At 37.3% G+C, this 11840-nt stretch overlaps 1 protein-coding gene across 2 annotated transcripts in view; it reads right to left on the reverse strand.

Moving 5' to 3' along the window:
- Positions 1-770: 770 nt before the first annotated feature.
- Positions 771-11840, reverse strand: part of LOC136873846 (3-hydroxyisobutyrate dehydrogenase, mitochondrial) — a 74198-nt gene continuing 63128 nt past the window's right edge. For both annotated transcript variants that reach the window (XR_010860181.2, XR_011018261.1), the window contains one exon: positions 771-1061. The gene's annotated coding sequence lies outside the window, so the exon portion shown is untranslated. The remainder of the gene's footprint in view (positions 1062-11840) is intronic.

Raw genomic sequence — 11840 nt, forward strand, 5'->3', positions numbered from 1 at the left:
GACTGTAGCACCAGTGCTACTTCTAGTGTATTATTTACTAACTCTATGGTCTGCACCGACATTAAAATTGCATCAATATTCCGATATTTTTCGGGGGTAAAAAATGAAATATTTAAAGATCTTGGAAGCTTTCTGTCGATTACAGGCTAAGACGTATCATTTTGCCAAATTTCAATTTTCTAGCTCGTCTGGCAGATTGTGCCTTAGTCTGAAGCAATTTCAGTTTTTGTTTTGTGTGGATTAACGTCCACTTCTCGTATAAATTTTATTTTTTCATCTAGGGTATAATTTTTCCTTTCTCTGTTCTCCATGGCTAATCCAAAGCAACTGAATGACAAGACTACTGTTCAACAGTAAACACCAGATACCAGCACCGTGGACATTTTACTTCTCTGTTGTTCCCACGAAAGAAATTCTCATATTCAAACAAATTAACTGTGTGTATTTGCTTTTGTTTCTGCACCGAAACCGCACACTTTGCTTGTAATGTATCTTAATCTTTGGCGGCATCGTGAAGGTAAAAAATGACGAAGGTAGAGGAGGAGCGAGATAGAGAGCGAAGGGAGTTCGCTCGGTTGGCCTTTGTTAAGCCGCCAGTAAGTAGGCTAAGGGTGAAACTCTTTGTGTTCTGTTTCAGCACCGAAACCCGACCGCTCTACTTCCGCCTACGCCGACAAAGAGGAAACTTCGTAAATACAGTAGTTTCTTTTAAGAAAGCACGTGCTCATTTTAATTACGCAAAACTCAAGTTATATTTCACTGACACTTAAATACGTATAACAGCGAATTACGTTTAAATAAGGTTTAATTAACACGCTTTTACATTACATTTTGTCGGGAATTAAAGGAAATTACGTACAAATATGAATTACGCAGAACAGAGTTAAGTATAAAGCAGGTTCAACTGTACTAGAATGCTACCTACTCAGTCTGTTCTAGAAGCTGGATCTGACAACAAACGCTTTTCTAAATAATACACTCTGTGTCGTTATCAGAATCACCATTTTTGGAACCTCCACAACCACTGGAAAAGTCGTAGTCTGGATCATTCACGTTCAGTCCTGGAAATAAAGGCTAGGAGTTAACATCTAGATTCATACATGTTTTGGTCTGAAACACTTACAGCTGCTGTGATTTCACTCTGATTAACCTACTGTGGACTGCAGTTTCTGGTGTCACAATTATTTTCTTTTATTTACAATGAAACTCAACAAGGAAAGCATCAGTTGACACAGAATACATGCAAGAAAGAAAAAGTGTACCCTCAATTAATTAAAAATGCTTAATTGGCAAGAGAATATTCTGTTCTATGCTTTTTGTGAATAGAATCATGACAATGTATTTTTTACGTACTTAATGTGAAACATCACTGCATGTTACTTGTAGGCTATAATCTAAACTTCAACTCGGTGTCCAAACTTCCTTTATAAAGAAAATTTCTGCTTTAATAACATCTGGATTTTGCAGTTCTAAAAGAAAGGAAACAAGGCTAATGCTCACCAGCAGAGTTGCAAGGACTTTTCGATTTTTGGGCATAAATATACACAGAACAACACAACCACGTGGCACTTATACCACTATTCTCATGAACGCACTTCACTCTGGCGGCATTCTGGAAGAAGAATGCATCTAGCGCTCTGTCGTGACTCCTGTGGGAGTTATCATTTTGCTATTTCCCCACAACAAATTCCCATGCATTGTGATTGCACTGAGTGCTATAACTAAAAAACTACCATTTTCTGGCTTATACCACTTTGGTTCTCAGCGGCTCATGTGATTTAATGAATGACACTCGACATTTCAAATTTGTAACAACAATCAGCTTAGTTCATTTGTGTTCCACCCTTTAAAATCTAGTTTTAACTCTTCCTAGTAGGCTAGAATGGTACATGTAGCTTACCTCCACTGGGAGTGTGCCTGAAAATAGCTCCACTACCTCAGAACGAGGACACAAGTTTACTTACGATACTCCTCTTAGTTCAAATGCAGAGATTATTTTGTCCCTGTTCTGAATGACACCAAAAGTAAAAAGAGGAATACATTGGGACCAGAACTTATTAATTAATAACTCCTCTCTGAAAGCGTGAGATAAAGACTTCTTGGATCAGCACTTATCTCTCCACAACCAAAATAATGTAAAATTTCAGGAAGGCATGGATACTTATATAATCAAATAATAGTAAAAGTTAGTATGTATGATACAATTTTGATTAAATAAAATAGGTTCAGTTTTAATATCTAGAGTAAAAATAATTTTGTGAGGACTTCAGCTAAAATGTAGGGACATATTAGATTGCTTGGAGAAACACAACCTAAAAGGAGTTGGCAACACTGCGATATTTGCCACATACACTACAATAACCTTTCTTGAATGTGGTGACAATAGTACCTAGCAATTTCAAGGGCACCGGTGTACTTGTTGAGTTACCCATATTAAAAGGATTAGAGTGGAGGCCTTCGGGCTGAGCAGCGGTCGCTTGGTAGGCTGAGGCCCTTCAAGGGCTGTAGTGCCATGGGATTTGTTGTTTGTTTGTTTGTTTGTTTGTTTGTTTTGTGGAGAGTTGTGTTTTCAGGGATAAGTCTACATATTGAATCAACTCCATTGGAATGTTTTCTAGTCCAGGTACCTTCCTGGGTTTCAGTTTGTTGAGAATGGTTCCGACAAACAGTTATATTATGGATTGTGAGCAAGCCCTTTTAGCCACAAAGGTGAGCAAGAGACACATTAAACATCATTACCGGTATTTAAAACAATTTAATAAAAACTTCCGACTTACAGGTAGAGATTCATTTTATACAGCCCTGATCCTTTCCACATCTAATATAACTCTATCCATCATATAAATCACAAAAATAATAATTGAACAGACCTGAATTATCTTTTTAAAATGTAAAATTCTACCACATTTATATTCTTTTTAAATTCTAACAGTATTTTCACAGCATATAAAGGTCACTTTATATTAAAAAATTCTCATAATCATAAAACCTGAATTTCAATATAGGAAGTACAAGTGTTAAACTTATTTATATAATTTACAATAAAGGCAATTCTGTACAACAGAGGAGATAACAACTTGTTAAGAGATTTCTGATTTTCATATTGAACATTCCATTAACTGATATTGGTCTTAAGAGACATCAGAAGATGTCCTGGAAGAGATGCTATAATATAGCAGTAAATTCTGTTATGCCTCACATATGAGCCATTCATTACCCAAGTGGTGTAAGTCCATATTTGAAGTTTTGAGATATTTAAAGGTTTGCATTTGATTTCACAGTAAATTGTAGGAAGCTTACAGAAAACCTTGATAATGCTTTCAGACACAACATTTGTCAAATTGCTACGCTCATTGAAAAAAAAAAAAACGAATATATTTGCCAAGTATTGCTTTATAAGATGAAAAAAAATACCAAAGCAAGTTAATGGTGCAAAATTTTGAAGCCAATAACTTGTTACTTTTCTTCTCCAAATCAGTGGCTAAATACTTTTGGAATCATATTTTAATATTTCTTCCATTCTTATTACATTTCAATTTGTCAGACAAATGTTCAATATGGTTACAAGATTAATCTTTAATAAAATTACAGAAAATCATACTGGATTTATTTTTATTGAAAGAGGAGAAAGGTCTTTTCAAAGATACAAAAAAGCCTTCAACGTTCCAAACAGAATAAGGACTATGTGTGCTGGACATAAATATCTAGGTCCTAAAGCAGCGAGTCAATTAATTCACTACATTAACTTTGTGTTCCTTCCACAAGGATACTTTTCAAACTATGACATACACTACTTTGCCAGTATATAAAGGACGCCTTAAAGAAATGAACCGTGGTATTAGTCCAAAATAAACAATTTTAGGCTTACACCAGTTAGGAAATAAATGTCTCATATGTAGGCAACAATGGTACTGTGTTTAGTGGAGATGAGCACCTATCAAATTGCACTACATAACAGGTTAACATACAACAGCAGCAAGTTTCAGAAATGATTTTGGCAGACAGCTTGTACTCTCTGTTTAACCATGCTTGATCTTAGTCTTAATGGGATAGGGGTAGTGTACCAGTCATACAAACAGAAGATAAGATTAAGTTGCAGATCTAATAGGCTGTTTGTTGTCTGTTCACACATGGTTAAATACAGTAGGTATCAAACTGAAGGATGTTACTGCCACCATAATGATGATGATACTAATAACAATAACAACAACAATAACAACAAATGGTAGAATCCTTTAGTACTGCATTAACTAATGTAATTACCTACACAAATATCTAAACTTAACAATTCCAAGGAAAAAATGGAATGACTTAAGTATTGGAATATTTGGTACGGTATAACAAATTAACATAGCCTAGTGAAACCAAGAATCTATAACATAAATAAAAAGTTACAAAGTCAAGGTTGTAAAATATAAATGATCACGCTTCATAATCAGAAACTGACTAGAAATAAAGAGCATCAAAAATAGACCGGTAACAATGCAAATCAATATTCAAAACCAAAGATTTTAAAATTATACTAATAAAAAACATTGGCAAAATGCCTAGCAAATGACAAACAATTTACCTTCAATAATATTATTGGATTATTTAATTTAATTTCCGGGTTGAACCGTGTTGTACTTGTCTGCACATCATGTACAGTTTGCCGACATTTCGAATACATTGTAGTATTCTTTATCACGGCGACTGAAATACCCCTACTCGATCCGAGGTAATCAGTCTCCCAGGCAGAAATTACACTACTAGTGGCCCGGATCTTGGCCTTTTATATCCTGGCCTTTCTGGCTGACGTAAGCCCTGGCTGTTTCGTGAGTATTCTGGAAAGTATGTGTCATTGCCAGGTAGTGGGGGTTTGCCCGCGCTGTTATGTAATGGGGTTGCGGCCCGTGTGTTTATGTTGTGGTCTGTATGTCTTAAACTATGAATGATAGGCATCCAAGAATTACTGATTTTATATCCTTCTTCTAAATTTATGTCGTTCGGATGTTTTGTGATTTCGATAGCCTCGCAGATTTTCCTTTCTAGATTCCAAGGGATAGCTGCTAGGATCTTGGTCTTGTCTCACCTACATAACAAGCTCCGCAGCTACATTCAATGTGATATACTCCAGGGGCCTGTAATTCTATTGCGTCTTTTACTGGTGGTAGATAACGGACTAGCTTCCGGTGATTTTTGGCTAAATTGGCTAAATTTGACGTAAGAAGAGATAGAATGATAGGACACATCTTAAGACACCCAGGACTTGTTCAGTTGGTTTTTGAAGGAAGTGTAGGTGGTAAGAACGGTAGGGGTAGACCAAGGTATGAATATGACAAGCAGATTAGAGCAGATGTAGGATGCAATAGTTACGTAGAAATGAAAAGGTTAGCACAGGATAGGGTGGCATGGAGGGCTGCATCAAACCAGTCTATGGACTGATGACTCAAACAACAACAGCACGAGATGTTAGGACAATGGTGTGTTTCCTCTGATGACGACATCACGTGTTGAGTTGAGTCCAACCTTCGGCGATTCTATGAATCAGAGCTCTCAAAGTTATTTTGTTTCAAACTGCTTCCTTTAGTTGCCCCAGGGTGAGAGTGGCGTTTGCTTTAACGGTGTCTATCCAACGTGTCCATTGGTGGCCAAGTTTTCTTGTTCTGCTGATCATTCCAAGCATCAATGCTTTTTCTAAGCAACCTGATCGCATAATATGGCCAAAGTATGCTAGTCTGATCTTCATAATCTTACCAACCAGTGGTGATGTATGTGGTTTGACATGCTCAAATACTGCCTTATTGATGACTTTCTCAATCTATGGTATTCGTAAGAGCCTTTGCCAACACCAGAGCTCAAAAGCATTGACTTTCTCTTGTCTGCTTGTTTCAATGTTCATCTCTCACATCCATACAGGAATAATGGGAAGATTTTCACATGGACTAACCTAATGCAATATCTCTGCTCTTCCAGATTAGGAACATAGTCATCACAGTGCTTCAACCAAGAAAAATTAGTCCTTTAATTTCAGGATTATAGTACACTTAGATTGATTTTGGCTCCTAGAAAAATTACGTCCTCCACTCTCTATCTCCTTTTCATTCAGCTTTAAATAAGCTGTACCATATGTAGTCATAACTTTGGTCTTTTTACTATTCAGATAGAGGCCCATTTTTTCACTTTCATCTTTTAAGGCTTTTCTTCTACTTTCATGAAATATTAGGTATTGAGTTATTACTTCAACTTTTAAGGTTATTATTTTTTGATGGTTGAGGATATAAATCTAAGAAACATGTGTAAGGTTCTTGGCAGAATAACTGTATACAGTAGTACAATATGTTGATTCTAAAAATTTTAAAAAGTGGACATACTTTTCACTGTGTTGTCTACATTAGCTCGTGACAAACTGAGCTTTTCAGCGAAGAGACAAGCCAAATTTTTTAAAAGGTAGAGGCACCTGTATTTTGCAAAGTGCAAAATATTTTGCAACCTTTCACAAATTTGGCTCGAAAAGGAAAATTACTTTCCCTGAAGCAAAATTAAATTTTTAAAAATGTGGAATCATCTTTTATTCAAAAAGCATAGTGAAATGTGAATTAGAAAATGATGTTCTCATCTAATAAATCAAATTCTCATCCTACAAGAACATTCAAGATAAGAATATCTCGAACCATACAGTGTTGAGGGATACAGTTAGTAGTTCATGTAGAACAGGTAAAGATATTCATATGATTACCATTCATCTTTCCCTGAAATCAGAATATGGGCATTTTATGGAAGCTCCAGTGCAGGCTTTATGGATTCCAATTAGTAATGTTGATAGTGAGAGGTCATTTTCAACATATTGTAATATATCTGACATGAGAACAGCTCTGATTCCCATGGTATCTCTGCCTTTTTTCAGACTGATGTGTACGTACGCTAGCCTCTACTTGTTAGGATAAAGTTTTCTAAACATCCTTGCTTTGATATATGTAATGTGTTTTCAGTGAAAGCATAACTCTCATGTTTCTTGTACATATGTAAAAATAAATTATCTTTTCTTGCAAAAATGCCGTCAAGTATCTTTTGGTTTAGCTTTATTGATGAAAAGTGGAAATTAAATTTAGTAAAATGATTGATGAAATAAAACAGAAATAGTAAAAAATATACAGATTTAACTTAGATATGAAGCTTCCACAATATGTAAAGTTATTTAGTTTTTCTTTCAGGTTGAACCGTGTTGTTGTTTTCTGTACATTTCATACAGTTAGCTGACATTTTGAATACATTACAGCATTCTTTGGCATCGCATCTGAAATACCTCTACAACTTATAAATCTCATTTTTATCCCATATTGGCATCAATTCAACTAAGGGTTAGGTTGAAGGAAAAACTCCACTCTCCAATACTTATTTGCTATTTATGGCTAGTTTATGTAATTACAGACATATTCCAGCTTAAATTCTAGTTAAATGGCTAAGAAAGTACACATTTCGTTCCTCTGATTTGAAACATCTTCAGCTAAAAAACATGTATATTCCTTCATATTGAGTTAAAACAGTGTAGCCTTCGTGACTCAGGCGGCAGCGCACCGGCCTCTCACCGCTGGGTTCCATGGTTCCAATCCTGGTCACTCCATGCGAGATTTGTGTTGGACAAAGCGGAGGCAGGATGGGTTTTTCTCTGGGTACTCCTGTTTTCCCTGTCATATTTCATTCCAGCAACACTCTCCAATATCATTTAATTTCATCTGTCAATCATTAAACACTGCCACAGAGGAGTGCAACAGGCTTCGGCAGCCAGCACAATTCCTATCCTCGCCGCTAGATGAGGACTTCATTCATCCCATTCCTGACCCGGTCAAATGACTGGAAACAGGTTGTGGATTTTCATTTCATTGAGTTAAAACACTCAACAAGTCAATGTTCAAATTTGTAATAAAATCTGTGTGCATAAGGGTTCCTAGAAAGTGATCTTATTTCTTCAAAATGCTAGAGAAGTTGCTATAGGTTTTTAGTATGTGCTCTAAATAACTTGTGGAGGATGACAAACCAAAATTTAAAATACAAAGACCAGGGGAAACTCCTTAAGAAAAACCGAAGTTGAGGTTAAATCTCGATAAAAAGTTTTGAGGTGTTGAAGGGATTCTCCCGGCCAGTCCTGCTATGTTTACTTCCCTTACGTTGTCAGCTGGCTATGTGAGTATTATACATACATACTAAAAAACTATAGTAAATTCTCCAGCATTTTGAAGCAAGGAGATCACTTTCTAGGACCCCTTCCACACACGGATTGTATTACAAATTAGAACATCGACTTGTTGAGTGTTTAATTCAATATGAAGGAATATTTTATCTCGTCATTATCAAAAGTGATTTTCATTTCATATGTGCCAATTTTTGTATCTTTAGACATGTTTTTAGCTGAAGATGTTCCAAATCAGAGGAACAAACAAGTACTTCTTTAAGCCATTTAACTAGACTAAATTTGAATATGTCTGTAAATACATAAACTAGCCATGGAAATGGGAATGGCACATGGCTTTTTAGTGCCGGGAGTGTCCGAGGACATGTTCGGCTCGCTAGGTGCAGGTCTTTTGATTTAACTCCCGTAGGCGACCTGCGCATCGTGATGAGGACGAGATGATGAAGATGACATATATACCCAGCCCCCGTGCCAGCGAAATTAAAAAATGATGGTTAAAATTCCCTATTCTGCCAGGAATCGAACCCGGGAACCCTGTGACCAAAGGCCAGCACGCTAACCATTTAGCCATGGAGCCGGACAAACTAGCCATAAAAAGCAAAGTATTGGAAGGTGGGATTCTTCAACGTGAACTGTAGTTGAAATACCCCTACTCGATCCGAGGTAATCAGTCTTCCAGATGCTAACAGACTACAGGTTAGTAGTTGTGCTGGCTTTTAAATAGCTTTCTCTCTCTGGCTGATGTAAGCTCTTTGCGGTTTCATGAGAATTCTGGAATATATACATCACAGCCAGGTAGCTGGGAATTGCGGTGCTGTTACGTAACTTGAGGTTCGTCCTGTACGTTCATGTTGTGACCTGAATCTTTGACCTGGAAGAAGAACTTTTTTTTGTGCTATTGGGTTTACGTCGCACTAACACAGATAGGTCTTATGGCAATGATGGGATAGAAAAGGCCTAGGAGTTGGAAGGAAGTGGTCATGGCCTTAAGTAAGGTACAGTCCCAGCATTTGCCTGGTGTGAAAATGGGAAACCCTGGAAAACTATCTTCAGGGCTGCTGAAAATGGGATTTGAACCCACTATCCCCCAGATGCAAGCTCAAAGCCGCGCGCCCCTGACCGCACAGCCAACTTGCCCGGTCGGAAGAAGAACTAAATACAGATTTAACAAACAGGTGCCTCTATTCATAGGATACATCATAGACCCTATCAAAAGGTTTGAGACACATCAATCAACCCGAGGAAGTTAATGCAGAGAAGAAGAAAATCTACGAATCTACTGTTGAATATTTTGAAGAAAAGTATCTTTTACTTTACAGATATATCAGTCACTGGTTTGATGATTAGAGCGAGAGGCACTACCCCAAAACTTTTTGCTGACTACTGTAAGCAGTTTAGACTTCCAAAAACCTTCATCACTACCATTGTAGTTAGTGCACTGAAAGGCTCAATTTCATTTTCAAGAACCAGACATTTGGACCTTGAAAATTATCATTTGTTTCTTTTCTTCCATTCATTATTTAGTTTCTAAAATGAATAAGTTAATGCCTAACCAATACATGTTCCACTGTGTTTGGCTATGAAAGTGGATTATTCTCATTAATATTTATAAAACTAACTTAATAATTCATTAAAAGAAGAAAACATAAAATCAAAGAAAAGAACTGTGTAAGATCTATAAAAATGAAATTTCCCACACAATATCTATAGGCAGTATAATTGCAACACTTTACGTACTGTTTTTGTTTACACAGCAGAGCCAAAATATGGGTTAGGATTGAACATGAGTGAGGAAAATTTTACGGGAGACATGTCAGCAGCTAACTTACGACAACTGACCATCTGCCACAGATTAGGAGGGGTATTGCAGAAAGCTGAAAGAACTCGAAGAAGAATACTGGAGGTATGACAGTGTCATGGAAATAGCCATGGACGAGATTGTAATTATTGTCACGGCCACCAAATTAGGCGGGTGAGGAAAACTGCGTTGTCGTCAGATATGGGAACGGCGAAGCGACAGATGGTCGAGAGTTGCTTACCTCCGAGCACGGATTGGCAACGCTGATCATGCAGTGCTATCTAGCTGAAGCCCATCCGCTCCAGGCCACCTTATGCCCCTACCTGAGTCATTCCCTATCATGCAGTTGTTGAGCTCGCACCGTAAGTGCAGTTGAAGATGGATAGTGAATGTGTTCAGCTTGGTGTTTCTTCGGGTCTATTATCTGAAGAGGACAAAGTAAGTGCGAGAAATGAACAAGAAACTTCTCTGAAGTGTCGTCGGTTGGAAGGGCTTAAGAAGAAAGATTTAGCCAGCCAGACAAAATCCATAATTGTGAATGTATTGCAATACGTGCAGAAGTTGGCCGACTCAAATATTTTGCAGACTGCGAACTCTAAGAAAAGCCAAGAATTGACTGCAACAATACGTAATGTTAGCCTTCATTCAGTCCAGAGATGAGTTAATGAAGCGAAATATTCACCCAACCAAAAAATACTTTCATCTCCAAGTAAAAACTATGTAAGGGAGAAAAAGCTTAGTATGCTTTGTGATTTTCACTGCGATGTAGCTAGGCGAACTGTGCTTGAATTTTATGACCATGGGAAATTTCCTATAGCCGAAGAAGTGCGTAAACAGCTAAGAGAGAAGATTAGGTATAGTAGAAGTGTACGTTCAGTGCGACGAGTGCTGCACAACTTAGGCTTCAAATACAAGAGGGCTAACGATGCAAGAAAATTTCTGCTAGAAAGACAGGACACTGCCGCTGCTTGTGCACGGTTTTTGAGGAAAATGTATGACCTGAAACATGAACAATACCTGAGGCAACGTATTTATTTAGACGAGACTTGGGTTAATCAGTTGCACAGTAAGCAGTTTATTTGGCAACATTCGAGCTGAACTTTTGGAAAAAGTTGCTCCCTTCAAAGTAGAAAAAAAGTATGAGCTTGATGAATTAGCTCTCTCTTGGAGCCATGAGGTAGTAAGGCTGCCACCCTACCACTCCCAATACAAGCCAATTGAATTGATTTGGGCTCAAGTCAAGAGAGAAGTGGCAGAGAGGAACAAGACATTCAAAATAAACGACGTAGAAAAACTCACGTCAGAAGCCATCGACCGTGTGACTGCTGCAAATTGGGAAAAAAAACTTCAATCGCGCGGAATATCTTCAGACGATTGGGCCAAGGAAATAGTAAGGGACGAAAGAATGGAGCCATTCATCATCATCAGTGTAAATGATGACTCGACAGATAGTGAGATGAGTGATGACAGTGACTAAGAAATCTTAGACTGCCTTGTAGCCAGAAACAGATTCCTAATTAATTGTAAATTAATGTAAACCTATTTTTTAAAGTAGTTCTTTTACTCTATTACTCAGTACAATATACAGTATTCAAATATTTAAAGTTATAATGTAATAAAACTGATACAGATTAATATATAATCCGAAAGTATTTACAGCGTCCTGCAGTCTGTGCTGGCGCGCGTGCCCCAAACTGCCTCAGCTAGAGACATTGACATGATCGCTTTCCGGGCCATTTTCCAGGAAAACTACAAGATTCACGGAAATATGTTTCAGATAAAAAATATAAGTCAGGCGATTTTTTACATTTTCCCCGCAGACAAAATTTTATTGGCTGAAGAAATAAAGAAATAAAAACTTGGCCGCTTCCT

Source organism: Anabrus simplex, chromosome 5 (genome assembly GCF_040414725.1).
Source record: "Anabrus simplex isolate iqAnaSimp1 chromosome 5, ASM4041472v1, whole genome shotgun sequence".
Lineage (NCBI taxonomy): Eukaryota > Metazoa > Arthropoda > Insecta > Orthoptera > Tettigoniidae > Anabrus > Anabrus simplex.